Here is a 21234-nt window from a genome sequence, read left to right on the forward strand (position 1 = left end):
ATTTTCCATCTTCACTATTGCAACTTGCCTGGTTAGCATCCTCTTCTGGGACATTTCCCTCGCCACCGTTGTCGCCGACTCTCGTATCGTCTGCTTTACTGCTTTCTATGTCCTCCATACGGACAGATTCGCCGTCGAGAACTTGTTCGCCCTCAAGGCAGCCCGGTTCTTCCATGATTGCAAAAGTAGTCGAAGATAGCTTAACCTTTTTTTCTGGCTACCTTTGGAGACGGCGGGCCCGCCTCCCCAGCCATTAGCTGCTCTGTCAGCTTTTCATTTTTTTTTATCAATGTTGTCATTTGCTTTTTGAAATCTTCGAGCGTCTTCGCCAGCTCGCCATTTCTCCTTTCAAGATTGGCTATCCTCACTTTGGCTATTTTCAAGTCTGGATCCTCCTCGTTGCGGACTCCACGACCGATCCGAGTGCCCCTAGACCTTATGGTGGGGGGCCGGTCTGGTCTGCCACCCGCCGGCGGCTCACCGCTCATTCCCGCCAAGCCAAAAAAAACGAATGTTTTCTCAAAACTTTTTAAGGAAAAGTAACTTAGATAATAACTCAAAAGTAAATTAGTTTCGATTAAGTTTTAAATTATGTATTATTAATTAAGTAATATAAATATCTTTTTATATTCTTGATAAAAGTTAATTTAATTTCAATTTTAAATTATTTTTATTAATAATATCAATTTGTAGACACGTCCGTTCTCTACAAATGTCAGCCTACTATCTTAGACAGACTTGGTAGGTATATCTATATGCGCGCTAATAAAGTTTGCGGTAGTGTCTAATCCAGACAGATATATTGGCACATTAAACGAGCGGAATTCAATATATGTACTATAGATGCACATATGTATACTTTTGTGCATGAAGTAAACCGGAAATATAGGTACGATCAATTTATATACGTGCATGGATATGTACAGTATTCGGCAATAGGCAGTTTGTTTGTTTAGGGTGAGAATAATATCTTAGGCTGTAATATGTACGCATATCTTGTAGTTTGGAAAAATATGAAGGATTTGTAGCTATATACACAAAACCTTTATACCCGAGGCGCGAGCTTCCGGTATTCCGACTTGTTTGAGATTTATTTCGAACAACTTTGGAGAAGTTTAAAAAGTTTAAGGTAAACATAAAATGACTACGCGATAGTATACTGCTGAAGATCGTAACTGGAGTTCTCCAACCGCGGACGCGTAGCGACTTCCAATTTTTATCTGAAACCGAAGAGCTTTTAATTTTACATCATTAAATTTCCAATTAGTCCATCCAACTACTGGCCAATGCTGACGATATCGACATCATGGGAAGAACCACTCGAAACGTACAAACTGCCTTCATCCAGATCGTCCAGGCGGCGCGAGATTTTGGGCTGCATATCAATGAAGGCAAGACAAAATATATGGTGGCAACGTCAGCACCGAAGACGAATCAACCAACAACATCAAACCGCACTGGTCAAACAGGAAGAATAAGGATAGGAGAATAAAACTTTGAGACCGTTGACAATTTCTCCTATCTAGGGTCGAAAATCACAACCGATAACAGCTACGATGATGAAATCCGCGCACGGTTGTTGTCAACCAACAGAGCCTATTTCAGCTTACCTGTTCCGCTCGAAACGTCTCACCATAGGGTCAAAGTTCTTACTGTACAAGACAATGATCTTGCCAGTTCTCATGTATTCCTCGGAGACTTGGGTTCTTAGCAAGAAGAAATGTGAATTCTTGGCCGCGTTCGAGAGAAGAATCCTCCGAAGAATTTTTGGCCCCCTACATGAGGATGGACGATTCCGTAGCCTACATAGCGACGAAATCAATGAGCGATACTATGACCGTCCGGTTGTGGATAAAATCCGACTCAATAGGTTACGGTGGGCGGGTCAATTAATCCGTATGGATGAGACAGCTTTTAGGGATATCGAATTGGTGGACCTCGGCGCATGCGCGATGTCAGGAATTCCTTATTAAGGCAGGCCTAGACCGGATACCGGTTGTTGCGCCGTTGATGATGATGAAATTATTTCCTAAAACTGTGAAAGTGGATATTCTTACATAATATACGCATATATTACGGGCTAGATAATAATGGGACAAATGTCCACTCAAATGCTTTTATAAAAAAAATACACGGAAAAGAAAAGGGTCTGCAAGGAAGTTGGTTTCGCCCGCCTCCTAACTGAAACCAAAAATGACCAGTTCAGACAAGGATGTACCCCTTCTTGTTTTAGCACTTCAATACAACGGAAGAACAAGTCGGGAAACCGGAAGCTGGGCGCTTCAGGTAAAAAAGGTTTTGTTTGCTTTTTCTGTGAATATATTTGAGTGTAGAACTATCCCATTTGTACGTAGCCCGTTATGTACACGGTGCGGCACCATAACTTCTTTTTTTCAAAACTCAATAAAAACTATTGTATGCATCGGAAAATATTTATTTATTTTTTATAATGTAGGTACATGTCTAATTACATTGTTTTGAAGATCAAATCTGTTAGGTGACGTCCCCCTTTCTCCATACATTGCGTAAACCGATTTCTGGCGTTTGTCATGACTCTTGTTAGCATAGCAGGTGGTATGTTGGCAATTTCTTCTTGGATGTTGGTCTTCAAATCTTGTAGGCTTCTTGGACGGTTCACATAAACACGGGATTTCAAAAAACCCCATAGAAAAAAATCACAAGGGGACAGATCGGGAGAGCGTGTCGGCCATTCCAAATCGCCTCTAATTGAGATAAGGCGCTCTGGAAAGTGATCCCTCAAAACAGCCATCGATGCTCTTGAAGTGTGTGCTGTTGCACCGTCTTGTTGGAACCAAGTGTCCCCCAAATCCAAATATTCTAGCCGTGGGAAAAAAAAATTCTGTAGCATGTTTACATACCGGTCCGAATTCACTGTCACTGTAACCTCATTTTCCTCAAAAAACCAGGGACCAATAATTCCAGCTGAAGAAATTGCACACCACACTGTGACTTTGGGTGAATGCAAAGGCTTTTGATGCAATTCTCGAGGGTTGGTGTCAGCCCAGTAGCGCATGTTTTGTTTGTTAACCGACGCAAACAATAGCACCCTCGGGAACGACATCAAGAAGAAGCTCACACGCGTTCATCCGAGAATTGAAGTCACGTTCTGAAAGTTCCTGCACTATCGCCATCTCATAGGGATGAAAATGAAGATCATCACGAAGAATTCTTCTCACAGAACGATCGGATAAGCAGCGCGCAAGGGCAGATACGTGTTTGCGCGCAGAACGCCGTGGCGACCGCAACATTGACGCTCTCACTGCTTCAATGTTCTCAGGTGATCTAACGGGCCGAGGGACTCCAGTTCTTCCTTTTGTCGCACTTGCAGTTTGTCTGTATGTAGTGACCCATGTAACAATTGATTTGCGGTCTGGGACGGGAGCCAACGGGGCTAAATTAAAGCGATTCCGAAATGCACGCTGTGTTGCAATAACCGAACATCCGCTTGAAAAGTTAACCTCAACGACAAAGGCACGCTCCTCACTATTCCAACGCATGATAGCGACTGAACCATGTCGGGACAAAACTTTACAGTATCCCCTCTTGAACGAGACCACTAGCGCTCCGCTATGACATCAACTAACTGAGTGGCGCGCATTTTGAAAAAGGAAGTTATGCTGCCGCACCCTGTATATGCATTAAGCATGTCTGACTATCCACTTTAGTGTGATATTGATATTCAATTGTAGTAAATTTACACGGTAAAGTCAACTTTGAGCTACTGTAACTTTGTTATTAATAGCATGATTTTGATCAAACTTAGAGATAGTATGTTTTATATTATATTTCATACTGCTACCATACTTTTATAACTCTAGGATAAACTTAAGGGGGGGTTTACTCAATTTCCCTAAAAATATGGTAATATACTATTATTAACTTAATCTGAACGGATGTCGATATGAAGAGTATTTTGAGGCTTGGGCACCAAATAGAAGCAGCTTCGTGATTTTTTTCAGATTTTTCGGTTGAGTACTTTCCGAGAATGGGTCCTTTAAAGAAATCATCACTTTCCACCCTTCCCACTCCCCGCTTTTCTAACAAATCTCAAAACTAATACCGGCTTCAAAAAGCGCTAATCGAGACGTACATTTGATACGCCACATGACTATATTCAGTGAAAAAAATTTTTACACCCCCCTTCTACCCCCCTCTAAATGTCAACGTAGAAGGATGTCACTCACTGCATGTCTGGGGGTCCACAGTTCCCACCTTCTCACCAAATTTCGTGTCAATCTGTATAGCCGTTTCTGAGGAAAGTGCTTCTGACAGACAAACAGACAGGCAGACATTGAACCGATTTGTTTCGGAAACAAAACCTTAAAAAGGCGATGTCGGATGCAAGAGATAAATCGAGAAGGGGAATATTAGAAAAATATCACCGTCTCGGTTGTGAACTTTTTTTAGTATTTCCTTTTTTTGAGAAAGTTTCGAAAAATTATGGCAGCTATTACAAACTAGCATTAAGAAGTGTACATTGAATTGGAGGACACCAAGAGAAATGAGGGAAAGATTAATAGTTTGTTTAAGGTAAATTACGGAAAATGTTTTATAAACAATTTAAATTTCTAAGATTTTACGATTTATCATATAAATTAAAATAATACAAATATCAATATAACGTTGTTGATAGCAGAAAGCTGCTGGTGCAGATTCAAGGCTCGGTTTTAGTAATAGTAAGAAGGTTATGGGCTGGCTCGCCATCAATCGCGATCCACCAGAACTACCATCTAGCGTCCGCCCATCCACTGTTAAGTCTGTTCGGAAGAGTAAAGCTGCAAAAGTTCACAGAGCCGTATTGAGAAACTTAAACTTCTATCAGAAGGCGAAGGTGAATGAACCCGAGGCCAACAGAATAGCATTTTGAATGCGCCCTAAGAATTAGAACTTGTAAAACCTAATAGGGCTTTTGACAGAACCCTTTTTTCTAAACTACTAAAAGGGAAAAATTGAACTAGTGCTATATGTAGCCAATATGAGGAGGATGATGAGATGGTTTTCTTCAGGGAAGTATCTATGTTCTCGCTACATTACGAAGATTTTCTCAAAATCGCATAAGTTTGTGGACACCATGAAATAGGCAATTTTAGGAGGTAATACAATTAGCTTGAGTGCTTATAGCTGCCGCTCCTCCCACAAAGTGAAACTTACTGTCGATATAACCGGCTAGATGAGTATCACCTAACTGTCAACGCAGGGATTGCAACAAATATTTTATTCCGGATATCCGGACGCAATAATAACCTCGCAGTCCATCATATAATTTTTCCAACATCTGAAGACATCGAAAGTATACTTAAGTGTCTCATCTGAGCTGGGAGTCCTCTGTCATTCTTCCTTTTTGTTAAGAGATGAAAATCTCCAAATAACTTCACATGCCTTGAGAGTATGGGATTTTTGCCCATTAATGTCATCTCCAGATGAGCTACGACTGCGAACTCCCCCAGATTCCTTTGAATATTTCAACTTCGTGTTTATCGAAGAAAGCCCTGTGGTCAACCTCATATCGCAGGGAGAATCCTCTATGCTTCTTAGCACTTTATTTTGAAAAGTTTGTACAACTTTTACTTGCATTATAGCAGTGTCACCAGGAAATATCGTTGACATACAAAGAAACAGTCTTGGACACATTATTCAGTTCAGAATACGTAAAATAGCCAACATAGCCGTCTAGAGTATCAAATGAAAGCTCTCGCTTATTACTTTCTGAAGTAGTACTTCCTGTTAGTTTTGACATTGGTTGCTGAATGAAGGAGTACGGGGATCCGAAAAGTGTCAGTCACTAAAAGGACCCGTTCCCAGAAACTATTCAACCGAAGAATCTGGAAAAATTATGGTGGTTTATATACTTGGTATCTAGGCCTTCAGATACTCTCCGTTATGAAACCTGATCAAATAAAATTAATAATAGCACATTTTGAAAGTTGCAAACACCCTTAAGTTTAGCGGAGAAACGGTGTTGTGTTTCCCTATGTAAGGAAAGATAAGCGCATGACAGTTCCGTATGTACATAGTTAAATATTCAACAGCGTGCTATCTTTTAAAAATTCATTTACACAAAAAATTTATCTGGAAAACACTGTATTGATAGCAGCCAACTTTTATCTTATGCGAGAAAATTTCTACGCTCATTTTTAAGGTTTTGTGTGAAACAAAACCTTACTAGAATCGAGACGATGCCTGCCTATCCGTCTGTCTGTCTGTTTTTTTATACGTTAGAGAGAGAGACTTTTACTCATTAAAACCACCTCCTTCTCCTTCTCTTACCCCACGCGACCGCCATTTCGGTATTACGTTGCGAGACAGGATCAGTTATGAACTGCGGCTCCCGTCGTTATCTGTAATTTTCCTCCGAAGCTCCACCCTCCTCAGCAGATTGCGGATCGCCTTCATTAATTTTCCACCGTCTTCCAAGATGTTTCAGAGGGTAGCATGTGGTTAACGATATTCTCGGGTGCCAACCGTGCCTCAGCGTCAATTTCCGCTTCCGCTCTGTGTGCGGCGAACCAGCAGTTAAAAACAATATGCTGCGCTTTCTCCGGAATCATCACGCATGTCGGGCAATACGGGGAGTCGTCACGCACAAAGCGATAAAGGTATGCACGGTACTCTAAGTGTCCGCTTAGGAATTGAGTTAGGTGGTAACTAACCTCATCATGCCTTCGTTTGATACATTTAGAGACATCTGGAATAACCCTGTGTGTTTAGCGTCCTTTAGGTGAATCGTCCCATCTTTTTTGCCATTCCAAATAGATTCACTTCGTGCCAATTGCCGGTGATATGTATAGGACTCACCGATTGCATATGATGGGTCATAGAGGCGTCGACCCTCGTTTGCCAAGATTTCGATAGGGATCATACCTGCTATCACACAAGCTGCTTCATCTGATATTGTTCAGTAAGCGCACGACGTTCGCAATGCACTCAATCGGTATGGGGCTGCGATTTTTCTTCTATTTGCTTCCAACTTCAAAGACGGTGGCCAGACTTCTTTTTCTTCAGCCTTTGTGCCGCTCACCAGCGGGGTCGGCTCGTTGTGATCGGTTTCGCCATTTGGCTCTATCGAATGCCTGATCTGGGTGCAGTCTGGAGGCACGGTGCCCGGACTGGAGCTGCATAAGGCAAGATGGAGCTGACAACTCTCGAGATTAGGAGCCGACGGTTTTACCTAGGACCACCTATATTTGGTAAGCCTTGGTTGCTAAATTTTCAAGATGGGGCTTGAATTTCAGTCTCTGGTCAACCATGACTCTTAGGGTATTTAAGGGTCCGCCGCGACTGTATGATGTGTTCACCAATCCTGATCTTTATCGACGTTTGCTTCTTTCGCTCCTCGGTTTTATGCTCCGCGAGTGACCAGCTTCCTCTAGTCAAGACCTAATTTCACAAATTGCCTCGTTTGTGAGTACCTCGATCTCATCAACATCTTGTGCCACGATAGTCACTCCAATTTGGCTAATCCCGTAATTATTTTGCTATATTTTACCGTATTAAAGGCATTCGACAGTAGCTACCGCGCAAGACTTATTGGCCTCCTTTGCTTTTTCCGCAATTTCCGTCTCCGTGCTGATAGCATTGACAGTAGATCTTGCCTGTCTGAGAGACCCCCTCCTTTTTTGTGATTGGTACAAGCCTATTGAAGATGACCCGTTCGAAAAGTTTGCCGATGCCGTTTAGCAGGCATATAGGTCTATATGACGAAGGATCACCTAAAGGTTTATTTGGCTTCGGGATTAGCATCGCCGCATCTATGAGGCATGTCGTAAATACTTCAGCGAACCATCTTGGAACTGGTTTGACGGCTACTGTCAGTGCTTTATTCGGAATGTCGTCTAAACCAGGGTCTTTATTTTCGGCAATCTTCTTCGCGATTTCCAGGACTTCTTCAGTGGTAACCTCTGGAATTTCAGCGGAATCTGTCTGAAGAGGGAGTATGTTCGATTCACTTGGAACTTGTGCTAATGATATCCCGCAGTAAATCAAAGTTGGTGATCAGTGGTGAACACTTCCCTTGATTTATGTTATAACTGCCTTGTATGCACCTCCCCATGGATCGAAATTTGCTCCCTTGCATAACCTCTTGAGATCCAACCCGATACCGCAGTGTTTTTGATTCGCTTTGCTCCTGTCGTACGCTCACCTGCCATTGGAGGTCCTTAGATAATGTATTGCTAACAAACGTAAGGCCTATCACCGATCCCATATCCCGCCTCCGAAAAGAATTGACGCCGCCAGTATTTGCCAAAACGACATTCAGACATGAAAATACTTCAAGCATTTGTTTCGCGACTACCCCAATCTCTGGCCTAAGCCTTAAAATCGCCAGCTATTATTTTTGGGTGGTGGTGGCTTGCTTTGGAAGCTAATTTTTCCACCATCAGTGCGAATTCATCTAGCGTGAGGCTCGGCACAGTGTAGCAGCTGAATATGTAAATGCCGCCTACCTTAGCTCGTGTGAATCCGTTTTCTGGCCTATTGCTAGCATTTTCGATCGCTCAGTTTCCGCAAGTCCAGATTGCCGCTTCTGTCTGATACAGAGACACCGCTTTGGAAGTCTTTGTAATATTCCCATATAATGACAACGTTAATTTCATTTTCCAGCACGCTTTGAGAAAGCAGCTGCTGAGCTGTCTGGCAATGGTTTAAATTCAGCTGTAAGGACTTCATTTACGAAAAGCTGAAATCGCCTTTTTAAACGCCGGACATTTGTAATTGCCTGTGATATGATTGACGTTACCCCCCTTTGTTTCTCTGCATAGCAGGCATTTAGGATTCGCATTGCACTGTTTGGTAATATGCCCTTCTTCTCCACATCTTCGGCACAACTTAGATCTATCGTACTTGCTTGAACAGTTCCTCGAGTTGTGTCCAAATTCCAGGCATTTAAAACACCTCTTTGGCGATATTTGCTCTCGCAGTCGACAGCTGACCCAGCCGACGCGTATTTCGCCAACAGTAACAGCCTTTTTTGCTGCTTCGAATTGTTAGGTTATTGAGGCCGTCTGAATACCACCATTTGCTTTTCAGAGCCTTATCACATTGTATTCAAGGATCGAATTAGCCCGAGTTGAGTCTTTAAGGCCTCGCAGATCTCAGCTTTTGTGGTGATCTCATCTAGGTCTTTGCATTCAATCAGCATTCAGTCCTGGCACACCTTTACCTCCGCTACTTTGCCCAGTGACGGCTGGATTCTCTTTAATGGCCTACCTTTTCGCTCTACTTTAGTCCAAGTAGAGTCACTGACGCCTATCTCCTGATAGAAAGTCTACCAAGACTTTCAACGGGAAAGTTTGCGGATTGCATCTGTTGTAATTTGCGCTTCGGAGTCTGCTCTAGGGATTCTCTATTTGTCTCCCTATGCCGTTTGCGGGGCTCTGCGATTTCTTTTCTTACGAAGGCGATCCACTACTATATTATCAGTTCTACTCCGAGTTCTTACCAGGTGTTGCTACTTCTACTGGAGCTTTTTAAGGTTTCGTGTGTCTGTCCGCCTGTCTGTCTGTTTGTCACATCCGATTTATTAGGAAACGGCTAAAGCGATTTTCACGAAAATTGGCGAGAGCGTGTGATCAGTTGCTCCCTTTACACACAACAAGGGGCACCATTTGGTGTTAAGTTTAAAGGGGGCTCCCCATACACGTGAATGGAGGGTGAACATTTTTTTTTCATAAAATGTGGGCATATGGGATATTAAATGAAAGGACTCAATTAGTAATTTTCGAAACTGGTTCCTTATTTGATATCGGGCGAAAGGTAGGGAAGTATAAAATTCTGTATGGAGATAAGGGATACTATGTTATCCCGAATCAGAATTTGGTCAAGTTTAAAAAAAATATAACTATTATTAACAAAGTTAAAGGAGGTGAAACTACTAACTGTTTTACACAGAACCCTAAAAAGACGGCTCGACCGTGAGCGTGGAGCCGTAAAACTTCGGACTCAAGTGCAGGGTCGAAAGGGTGGATCCATGACAGATTACATGTTCGATACTTGTTCTTCCTGCCACAGATGTTTAGCGTAGCGCGGTTTCCGTGTTTCCTGCTCCTCCATGACATCCTCAGGCCATTATTTGGGGAAGGGTTTTGCGGCGGGTCAGGAAGAGGGGAGAAGAAGGGAGTCCTCAAAACAAAGAAATTCATGATATAATTGATGGCACAAGATTCGACTGGTATTCGGCGTCAAATCACGATACAACCAACCACCTGAACCATCTGCACAGGGATAAAATGCCTAACCACTCAGATATCCGGACACTTTCGTCCGTTTGTGGTCATAAAATGTCGCCTGAGTTCTTATAAAATACATTACTTTGTTTTTCATAAGAAATATCATGAACTTACGATTGAAACTAAGAATTTGAAAGGTTCGGCAAGTGCACTTTACTACTGTAGGTAAAGACTTTGATAAGCAGCTTCGGCTTGTACTGGAAATAATCGAATAATACTCAGGCTTTGTGGTAAACTATTGTTCTAATTCTTTCTCATATAAATCAATATCCAAAGTGTCAACCATTTTCAGCTGGCACAGAGCCGTAGAAGCAATAAATTTGCAGGAAGTTCTTGAGCGAAAGAATTTGGAATCAACCTCAAGTCCCATCAAGTTCTGCCATCCTAATATCAAAGTTATATTGTGAACACTCCAATTAAATTGTTCTTCAAACTGGCAAGCCGCCATCCAAGCTACTTCCACTCTATCTCCCTCGTTCAGGCTGTCCTGTCCAGGATAAAGGCAAATTCTCTTTTTTCAAATTCCGGTAAACCCAGCGCTTTTAAAATTTCATGTTGGATTTCTTGTCCGTCAGCCTCATCAACCACTGTTTGTTCGAATACATTTTCATGTGAACGTGGATAAAAAAAAGTAGCACGTATCACTCCAAAGAGTAAAAAAATTGCAATTTCCCTTATCTTTCCATTGTGGGCCTACATTTTTGAAGACTATTACTCTGCAGACAGTCGTTCACTCAACGAGAATCACATGTAAGAGACAGTGGTAGCCTTGGTCCAGCTAAACCTGGCTTTCAATTTCCAAGTTCATGCCGCTCAGTGTATACAGTTGCGTGAACGGGTGCGGCAGATCATTCCCCTCAGCCACGATCAATTCGCCTGCTTGCATTCAATATGTGCAATATGTGTCATGAGAGTCAATGAACAGTTGCCCCGGTCAGTTCTGGCTTGCACTCATTGGAATTTAAAAAAAAAAAAAAACCAATTAAAAAATTTGTTTATGGAATTTAAGAGAAATGAAACAGTTCATGGATTGTTTTAAAAATAAATTAGTGTTTATTTAAAAGAAGGACAGGATGGAAATTGTGAAATAAAGATGGATAAATGGGAAAAACTAAAGAAGTAGGTGAAGGCAAAGGGACTATTGCTCATTATCGAAAACATTATTTAGTCAAACCAACAAAAAAAACCAAAGGAAATCCCTCTCCCGGCGCTGAGCCGCGGACATTGCATACCCAAATATTCCTATATAAAAAAACCCACAATAGCTTTCATACCTGAAGCGCCAAATTTCCGGTTCCGACTTGTTCTATGGCATTCAGATTCATGATCCCGTATACATGTTGAATTCTTAGTATGTATATATAGGATGTGGGTTCACAATAATTTAATCAAGGTAGAGCAAAAAAAATTCATTTTCATATTTTTTGAAGGAAACTGCCAAACTTTTTCAAACGATTATATCATCTTAAAATGCATACATTGGGAGAAGCTACAGCTTCTGAGCATTCAGGCCATGTCGGCCCATTGTACTCGCCACCCCCGTCTAACGGAATATTCCGGATTCGTTAACATATCGCAGGATTTCTGTTGGTGGATGTGATGCTACCCGTCGCAATTGATCTGATGCCTGATCCGTCCATAGGCGGGGCATTCACATAGGAAATGCTCCGTGGATTCCGGTTCCTCATTACAAAAGCGGTATCATCTTGAGTAATTCCGATTCTGAACATATGCCCAGCTAGTGAATTATGGCCTGTCAGAATGCGCACAATACACCTGCAAGTGCTACTGCTTTTCGACAGGATAAATTTTGCCGTGTCTAGCAGCATTTACGCCCTGTCACCTGCCATTGTGGGAAACTTGTTCCCAGTTTTTGAAAACAGCCTTAGCCAATGCTACTGATACTCCAATTGCTGGCTCCAGTCCCGGCATAGGGGGGATTGACCCCTCTTTCGCTAAAACATCCGAGATTTCATTTCCCTCTACGCCACAGTGATAAGGTACCCAGAGTAGTTCCACCGCATTTAATCTAGAGATCCATACATCTAGAAGTGATGTAACTGCTCAACGCCCTTAATGCAGCTTGGCTGTCACTGCAGATTGCGATGCCCCTGCCCTTCAACCGCTCGTCAATCACCGCCGCCTTTAGTATCGTATAAACTTGAAAACCCGTTGCATATTGTCCCAAAGGAAAAGCCCACCTCTCGTTTTTATTCTAGAGGTAAACTCCGGCTCCAGAACCATCTTCTGTTTTTGAGCCATCAGTGAAGAAAACTTCCGTATATCCCGCCCCGCATTCCTCTGGGTCTTCCCAGTCCTCTCTACGCTTCAGGGTAAGTTCATACCTTCTACCAAACAGATGTATGAGAATCGGAAGGCAATGTAAGAACTGGATTCAGTCCTGCCAGTAGCGCTGCCAATGCTCTGTCCCCTCCCCCCATTTGTGGTTTCCCCATAGATCTAATCGAATTAGTCTATGAGCTGCTCTCATTGCAGTGCTTTGAATAAATATATCCAGGGGCTCCAAATTGAGTAGTATATTCAGAGCTGCGCCGGATGTCATGTTCATGGCCCAGTGATGCCCAGACACAGAGTTCTTTGCAGTGCGGCTAGTTTACGGTGAAAACCTTTTTGTCTCACCTTAACCCACCACACTACGGATGCGTATACGAACATCGGCCTAATGATGATAACGAATATCCACATTAACAATGAGGCCTGAGTCCCCATGTCGAGGCAAAGGTTCGTCTTCACAGCTCATAAGCTGTGAGAGATCGTTTCATCTTTACCTCTACATGTTTGTTCCAAAGAAGTTTTTCATCTGGAATGATTCCCAGACATTTCACCTCTTCGGAGAGTTGAAGGGTGGTACCCCTCATCTCAGGAAGGCGAAGTCCATCCAGTTTTCTCGTTTTTGTGAATAAACCATTGTGGTTTTATTTGGATTAACTGACAGACCATGTCTGAGGCACCAGCTGTCTATCAAATCAACGGCACGTTGTATATTCCCACACACCGTCCCAAGAGCCCGATCAACAGCAAGCACAGCCACGTCATCAGCATAACCTTGAGCGTGTATTGGCAAATTTTCCAGTTCGCATTGTAGTAAGCCGATCAGCATACTCCACAGAAGCGGCGAAAGCACACCTCCTTGGGGGGCAGCCCTTCACTTCTTCTGCAGTCAGGTAGCGATCGACACCCACCTCACCGCACAGTAATCTCTGCGTTAGCATAGCATAGATCCACTTAATTAAAGCATCATCAATACCATGCGCTCTGGCGGCATCACAAAGTTTTTGAAAAGGCGCGCAGTCAAAAGCCCCTTCAATGTCCACGAACACCCCCATCGCCTACTCACCATTCAAAGCTGCATCCTCTATCTTTGTGACCAAGGAATGAGGAGTAGACTCACGCTGGAAAGCATGTTTGATTTCACTAAGTGGGTGCGACCTAAGTGCGTTTCCACAGATGTGACGCTCTACCAGTTTCTCCAAACCTTTCAGCAAGAATGAAGTCAAACTGATCTGGCTGAAGTTCTTTGGATTAGAATAGTCTTCTTTCCCAGATTTCGGTATGAAGACTACCGTAACCTTTTGCCAAGAGGAAGGCACGTAGCCCAGAGAAAGCATAGTCGAAAAATATTTCTTAGAGGTCGCTCTAAATGCTCCATACCCTCCTTTAGCATTGCCGGATAAATACCATCCATCTCAGGTGCTTTGAAATGTTCAAAGGACAGTATGGCAGCTCTCACCTTTTCATGGGTAACAACCGCTTTCGCAGTGTTCCAGTTCCCCTTGCAACAGTTGCGCGTTCAAGGGCTTGCAAGAACCGTCAACTCTCCCCCTGCCACTTCTCTCACCCGTTCTCCCGGGTGGTGTACTTCCAGGAGGGTCGGTACTGAATCCAGTCTGGAGCTGGTGAAAATACCGTCGGGTTTTCTAAGAGAATCCATCTTAGCCGATTCATCCCTTTTGAGGACTCTGCATAGCCTTGACGTCTCTCTTTCGCCTTCCAGTTCCTCACAGCACGCTCTAAAGGAGTCTCATTTCGAACACCTAACGAGCCTCTTATATTCACGTTGTGAGTTCCAGAAATTTAACCAGTCTTCGTTCTTGTTACTTTTGCAAGCACGGTTTAGAAGTCGCCTGGTTGATTTTCTGAGTTTTCGCAGTTTTCGGCTGCACCAAGGAACCGTTTTACCGCTTTGGCCTCGGGAAATAGGACAAGCCTCTTCATAGCACTCTAAAAGTGTGCAATTCATCTTCCAGCGCCATCTTTCACCTAGGGAACTGTACTTGCCAAGAAGTTCATTGAACTTAGTCCAATCAGTTTTCCTAGGGTTCGGTCTTTGCACTGCAGACTGTAGGTAGGTATCGGTAATCTGACAGTGAGACCTCGTCTAGCACTCGGCAGTGTGTAATCAACTCTAACACTTTTGAGGTACAGATTGTTACTCAATTACTTCGCTTTTTCTCGGTCCCACGAACTTAGGGGCGCACCCTACGTTTGCAGTCATAAGACCAGCCGAAGTGATGAAATCAAATAGCTTCTTTCCTCTTGGATTGCATTTGCTACTGCCCCAACAAATATGTTGAGCATTCGCATCGCAACCTATTAAGAGCTCGAGACAACTTGATTCTGCACAGGCCACCTAATCCTTAAGCTCTTGCGTCGGTGGAGGATACAAAGAATCATAGGGTAAATAAGAGGAGACAAATATGATGTTTTTCCTCTCGCCATCTATCTGGTATTGTATGATGACCGTAGCTAAGTCCTGACAACAGTAGTGCCTCAGCATCTAACCGTCTTGATATCAGGACGCAAGCTCTCGGTCTTATGGATCTTTCATCGTATCGTAGAAAAATGTAGGGGAAATACTGTAGCTTTGTCATGCTGCAGGTTGGCAGGCTTTGGCATGCTTCAGGTTGATTTGACCAATCTTTATGTTTTGCGACATAAACTTAGACTATTGTGTTATGGAAAACAGTTAGAAGCGTATGCGGCAGTCCGCGTGTGACGGGGTTTCCTCCTGTTTGATTTCTCTGGGAAAAGCCGCACTTGGAGGTACCGTATTGTTCTTCGCTCTCAAAATGGACATGATGCCCTACAGTTCCCTGATATGACTGAATTTCAGTCTATTGAGGAAAAAAAACATTGAACAACTTTCAGTATTTTTTTTTTATTGAAAAACGTTACACAGTTATGATGGCCGAATAGACGTCAAATTCTTAGGACATATTCTCAGATAGTTATACTTAAAAAATGCAATAAAAGTCTATTTTTTTATGTTACAAGTGGGATTAACCCCTTAAATCCCGGAAGGAATAGGAAGGGTAGTAGCAATATTGACCGATACGATTCGATGTTTTATGATTCCTTCCATGGTTTAGGAACCCTTATGACTTTTCTGATATCTCTTTCAATATTCTCTTATGTAGCTTATGTATCTGGAGGCTAGAAGGTACTTTCTACATGCATCACGTTATCCTTCGCCTATCTAATAGGTAGGAGGTGGTAGGTTGTAAGTCTTCTTATATCTTTTGCAGCTTTCCACTGTATTTTCTTCCTCTATACATACATATTAGTTGACGAACTTACGTTTATTTTTGGTATCTCCTGTTTATAGGATTGGTTCACTTCTCCCCAGCGTTCTTATATAAGCAAGATTCCAATGTTTTCCAATGTAGCGGCGATGTCGCTTTTAGTTGTTGCGGGAATTCAGGTTGGACCTTTGTTCCTTCTCAAAAGTGTAGACCAGCCCTTGCCTTCTTGAAGTGTTAGCCCCTGCAAATTCAGTTGCTTGAATCTCCTTCTTCCTCTACCTCTTATTTTTTAAGATTGCGTCGCAACTATGTCGTTTTATTAGTCTAGTGCATAATTTCAGTTCTGCTATTCTGTCTTCATTCCCCCCTTTTTACTAAGGGATTAGAAGTGGTTAGTTGAAATTTTTGACTTCACAGTAGGTAGTTCCCATGTGTTTTCTATATTGAACATTGAATCCGGTACTGAGGTCGCCACCGGGTTGCTTTGTTTTGCCACGTTCTCTACTCTTTCTTCGATTAGCGGCAGTGCCAAATGCAACGATTTTAAAAATTAAAGAAAATCTAACGAAGCGTAGTCCCCCATCTTTTTATTTACTAGTCTCAATGAGATTCACCTTTACTTTTCCCGAAACGTTAACAATGCCTCGGATGAGAATTAACCCTGCGGTTATTGATTGGGCGAGTTTATCGCCTTTTTGAGAACGAAATATTCCTTGAGGATCTAGAAGAGGGGAAAGGCTATGGGGAAAGAGGGACAAACGCCTAAGCATATAACTAAGTCATGGGGCTGTACATGAACGTGACGTAGTAAGATGCAAGAACGACATGCTGGCGGGTCTTATTGATAATATTTACAGTTATTATTCCGCTCAGTGTATCCCATGAAAGTGAAAATTGATCATCATAATAATGCTCCAAAAAACTACGTATGCCTTCTTCCGCAAACTCCTGGGACTTTCGGGCGATCCACCTGGCAGCCATCCTGGAGTAGGTACTTCTGTTGCATGATATAACTGGCAACACAGTTGTCGTCTTTTCTAAAAGTGTATCCGATCCACTGCTTATCCGCCACGTTCAAGGGTATCTGAACCGCACACAGAAGAAAAATACCCGACGAAACTTATTTTCTGTCTTATGACTACTCCTGAACGAGTCGTTCAAATTTTCTGAAGAAAAAGTATGGTCGTCGCTATGTGCGGCAACATCGTGAACCAAAGGAGGGTGATTTCAGTGAATTTCAGTAAGAGAGTGGAGGGCATTTTGGGCGCCAGCTTAACTCTCGACTGATTGATTCTAATAGAATTTCTTGTTCGCTCTTCAGCATCTCTGTCTGTCATTAATATATCCTGATTAGTCTAACAATAAAAGCTTGCGGCAACTAGCAACTCGGAATTGATATAATGTTGATTAAGCACTCGTGACTCAAAATTAGTGGTTTTGAAACTGGAAACCCCAAAGTCCAAAGTTAAATCTGCTTGTTTCATAGATTAATATTGTAACTTTCTACTCCATTGCAGATGGGCACTTTAGCAGGGAATTTATCGATTAAGCATAAACACAACGAGTTCCCGTCATGATATTTATATATTTCTGGAAGCACTCGATGCCAACATCGTCGTCATAGGACACTGATTCCAAAGTCTCCAAGGTGCCTGTCGCAGAATACTTGAAGATGGAAATGAATAAGAAGATCATCATCAAAATTATAGTTTCTGCGAGACCAGCAAAGGAATATATTTTCAATTCCTACAAGGTACTTATGAAGGATTCCCGTAATAATAAACAGGTTTTCAGTAGAAGTTTGGTCAAATTTTTCATGTAGATAATGCCACGCGCACAAAACGCTCATGCTTATGTCAATGCAAGTTTTCTCATCCAAATGTCTGGAGAAATAGTGCAATCTGCACGTATATGTTTCGGAGGCATCAATCCAGAGTTTACACATGCAATCCAGACTGAGAAGTTCTTAGCAGGAAAAAAACTTTTTTCGAATGAAACAATTCAAGGCAGCAATGGCTATATTAACAAAAGAACTTACCCCTGATTGGGTTCTTCCAGATGCATCACCCGAGTTCCGTCGAACGCTAGCTTGCGGGCTGCTCTATAAATTCATCCTAGGTGCGGCTCCCGAAGGAAGTGTAAAGGAAGAATTCAAATCTGGTGGAGATATACTACGTAGACCTCTCTCAACCGGTTCTCAGATTTTTGACACCCGCAAAGACATGTATCCAGTGACAAAACCGATTCCCAAAGTAGAGGCCTTAGTGCAATGCTCAGGTGAAGCCTTCTACATGAACGATTTAGCCCCAATTCCGGGGGAACTATGGGCCGCTTTTGTTCACGCAACGCAAGTTAACTCAAAAATTGCAAAAATTGATCCAGCCGATGCACTCAAAATTCCAGGCGTCGTTGCTTTTTACTGTGCCAAAGATATCCCAGGGGAAAAACACCTTCGTGGTAAAAGGCTGGTTAGGGATAATTGAAGACGAGGAAATATTTTGCAGTGACACAGTTAAGTACCATTCGCAGCCACTTGGTGTAATCATTGCTGAATCTCCGGAATTAGCGAAAGAAGCAAGTGATGCGGTGAAGGTGATTTATGAAAAGATGGAGGGCGTAGTTATGCCTACAATGGCGGATGTTTTCGAAAATAAAGCATTCCATAGAATCCAAGAGAGTACAAAAGCTTCTAAGGACAATGATGAGAAGATTTTCGCAAAACAATCAAAACATATACAAGGCAATTTTGACATTGGAGGGCAATACCATTACACGATGGAACCGCAAACTTGCGTATGCATTCCCACGGAAGATGGTATGGATGTGTATTCCGCTTCCCAGTGGATGGCTTTGACTCAGTGTGCAATCTCGAATGCCCTGAACATGACCAGTTCCAAGATATTTGTGCAGATACGGCGTTTGGGTGGAGGTTATGGGTTCAAAATTTCACGAAGCGTTCAGATCGCGTGCTCATGTGCTTTGGCTTGCCTGCTGCTAAATCGCCCTGTAAGATTTGTCCAGAGTCTCGAATCTATGATGAACTCTTTAGGAAAACGGTATGCATGTCACTCTGATTATGAAGTAGACGTAGATGAGAAAGGAAAGATTGCCAAACTAGGGAATATTTTTTATGAGGATTGTGGCTCCGCATTAAATGACGACCCCACTAACTTTCTAACTAAGTTAACTGCAACTAATTGCTATGAAGTCAATGCTGGTTGGAATATTGTCGGAAAAACAGTAAAAACTGATGCGCCAAGTCACACGTGGTGTCGAGGGCCAGGACCATTAGAGGGAATCGCTATGATTGAGAATATAATGGAACATATTGCTTACGAAACCCAACAAGATCCCGTTGACGTTAGGTATAAAAACTTGAAACCTGGCATAAAGATGGAGACACTACTTCCCGACTTTCTCAAATCAACTGAGTATAAGGCGCGGAAAAAGGAGATAATAGATTTCAACAGGAAGAATCGATGGCGCAAACGTGGACTAGGTTTGGCTGTGATGCAATATCCTATTCATTACTTTGGAATACAACCAGCAACAGTAACTATCTATCAGAGTGACGGAAGTGTCTCAGTCAGTCATGGAGGAATCGAAATGGGACAAGGAATTAACACTAAGGCAGCTCAAGTCGCGGCTTACACACTTGGTATTCCTTTGGAACAAATTCGAATCCATCCATCAGACTCTTTTAATGGTGCTAATGCGATAGTAACTGGCGGTGGGGTCGCTAGTGAAAGCGTATGCTATGTAAGTTCAATTTCATTCTCCCAATTGTGCATATACATATATAAATCTTCATGGGTATGAACATCTGCTTACTACCTTGCAGGCAATCAAGAAGGCTTGTGAAGAACTACTCGAGAGGATGAGACCTTTCCGTGACACTCTAAAAACCCGTCGTGGTTGGAAATAGTTCAAAAATGCAGTGAGGCCCAAGTGTCCCTAACAGCAAACCATACATTCAAAGTAGGAGACTTGCAGATGTACGACATTTGGGGACTGTGTTTATCTGAAGTCGAAGTGGATATTTTAACCGGGAATTTGCTCATAAATCGAGTAGATATTTTGGAAGATACGGGTGAAAGTTTAAGCCCGTCTATAGACATCGGTCAGATCGAAGGCGCCTTCATAATGGGAGTGGGCTACTGGTTAACAGAGAAGTTAGTATTCAATCGGCAGACAGGTGAACTTCTCACAAATCGAACATGGAATTACAAACCGCCTGGAGTGAAAGACATACCAATCGACTTTAGGATCACACTGCTGCAGAACAGTCCGAATCCTGCGGGCTTTTTGAGATCTAAAGGTAAACTAACTGAAATCGCCAATTTATGTTTTTAAACTGTTTCTGCAAATTTCAGCAACTGGTGAGCCTGCTATATGCCTTTCTGTGTCGGTTCTTTTTGCTCTAAGACGAGCATTAGAGTCATCAAGAGCTGATGCCGGGCTGGCACCTAATTGGTTTCATTTAGGAGCGCCAACATCTCCGGAAGAGACAGTATTGAATTCGGGCACGTCAGTCGATATGTTTTTCTTACAGTGAATATGTTTTAATACCTACGTTGCGAAAATATTATCTGCAGATAATTCTCATGCAAATATGAATGTCTTACAGATCAATATTTACCTACTATGTACTTATTTACAAAATATTGTTTTTATATAAGAGGTTTCAGTGGTAGATAATGAAATGTCCGCTTTACTTACGTTTTTTTGATGTCGGTGAATAATTAAATATTAATGGAATAATAACCAATGCGTAAGTTTCGTTACACACACATCGCGTGTAAAAAAGTTAGCACAATTGCACCTTGTCAGTAAGATGTCCATTTCTATCTGAAAATAATTAACCTTTTCTCAAAGATTGAGCTATTAGCTCTCTATCACATATGCGGCTTCGCAATTTCAATATCCTTCGTAAACGAATTTCTCTTTCCATATTTTAGAAATGGATCACTCTAAATTGTACGGCCTCTACACGCGATGAGTTTAAAAGTGATGATGTTTCTGCATCAGATTCGGAAGATGAATAAAATCTTCCACAGGCGCCTGAATATGAAAGGGAATCAGAACCCTCTTTGAAACCGAAAGAGAATCCTCGCATGATGAAGAGTAGGTTATGGACGTTAGCCTACCATAAACTTTTATAAAACAAGTCGGGAAACCGGAAGCTTGACGCTTCAGGTATAAAAGGTTTTGTGTTTCCCTATGTGAGGAGCATAATTGAAATCGCTCAGTTCTGGGCAGAAATCTCGAAGGGCAGGTTACTGCCATTGCCAGAACTCAGCGATTTAAATATCTCGAGTCAATGCTATCAGCCAATGGAGAACTGCGTAATGAAATTGTTTCAGGCATTAATGCAACCTGGGTAAAGTGGTGTTCTTTGTGATCGACGTATCACCGCACGTCCCAAATCTAAAATTTACCACAAT

At 42.3% G+C, this 21234-nt stretch overlaps 1 pseudogene; it reads left to right on the top strand.

Moving 5' to 3' along the window:
* The window catches only part of LOC119655402, a 47195-nt pseudogene extending 26641 nt beyond the window's left edge, over window positions 1-20554 (top strand).
* Window positions 20555-21234: the final 680 nt, after the last annotated feature.

The sequence above is a fragment of the Hermetia illucens genome, chromosome 1 (assembly GCF_905115235.1).
Source record: "Hermetia illucens chromosome 1, iHerIll2.2.curated.20191125, whole genome shotgun sequence".
Taxonomy (NCBI): domain Eukaryota; kingdom Metazoa; phylum Arthropoda; class Insecta; order Diptera; family Stratiomyidae; genus Hermetia; species Hermetia illucens.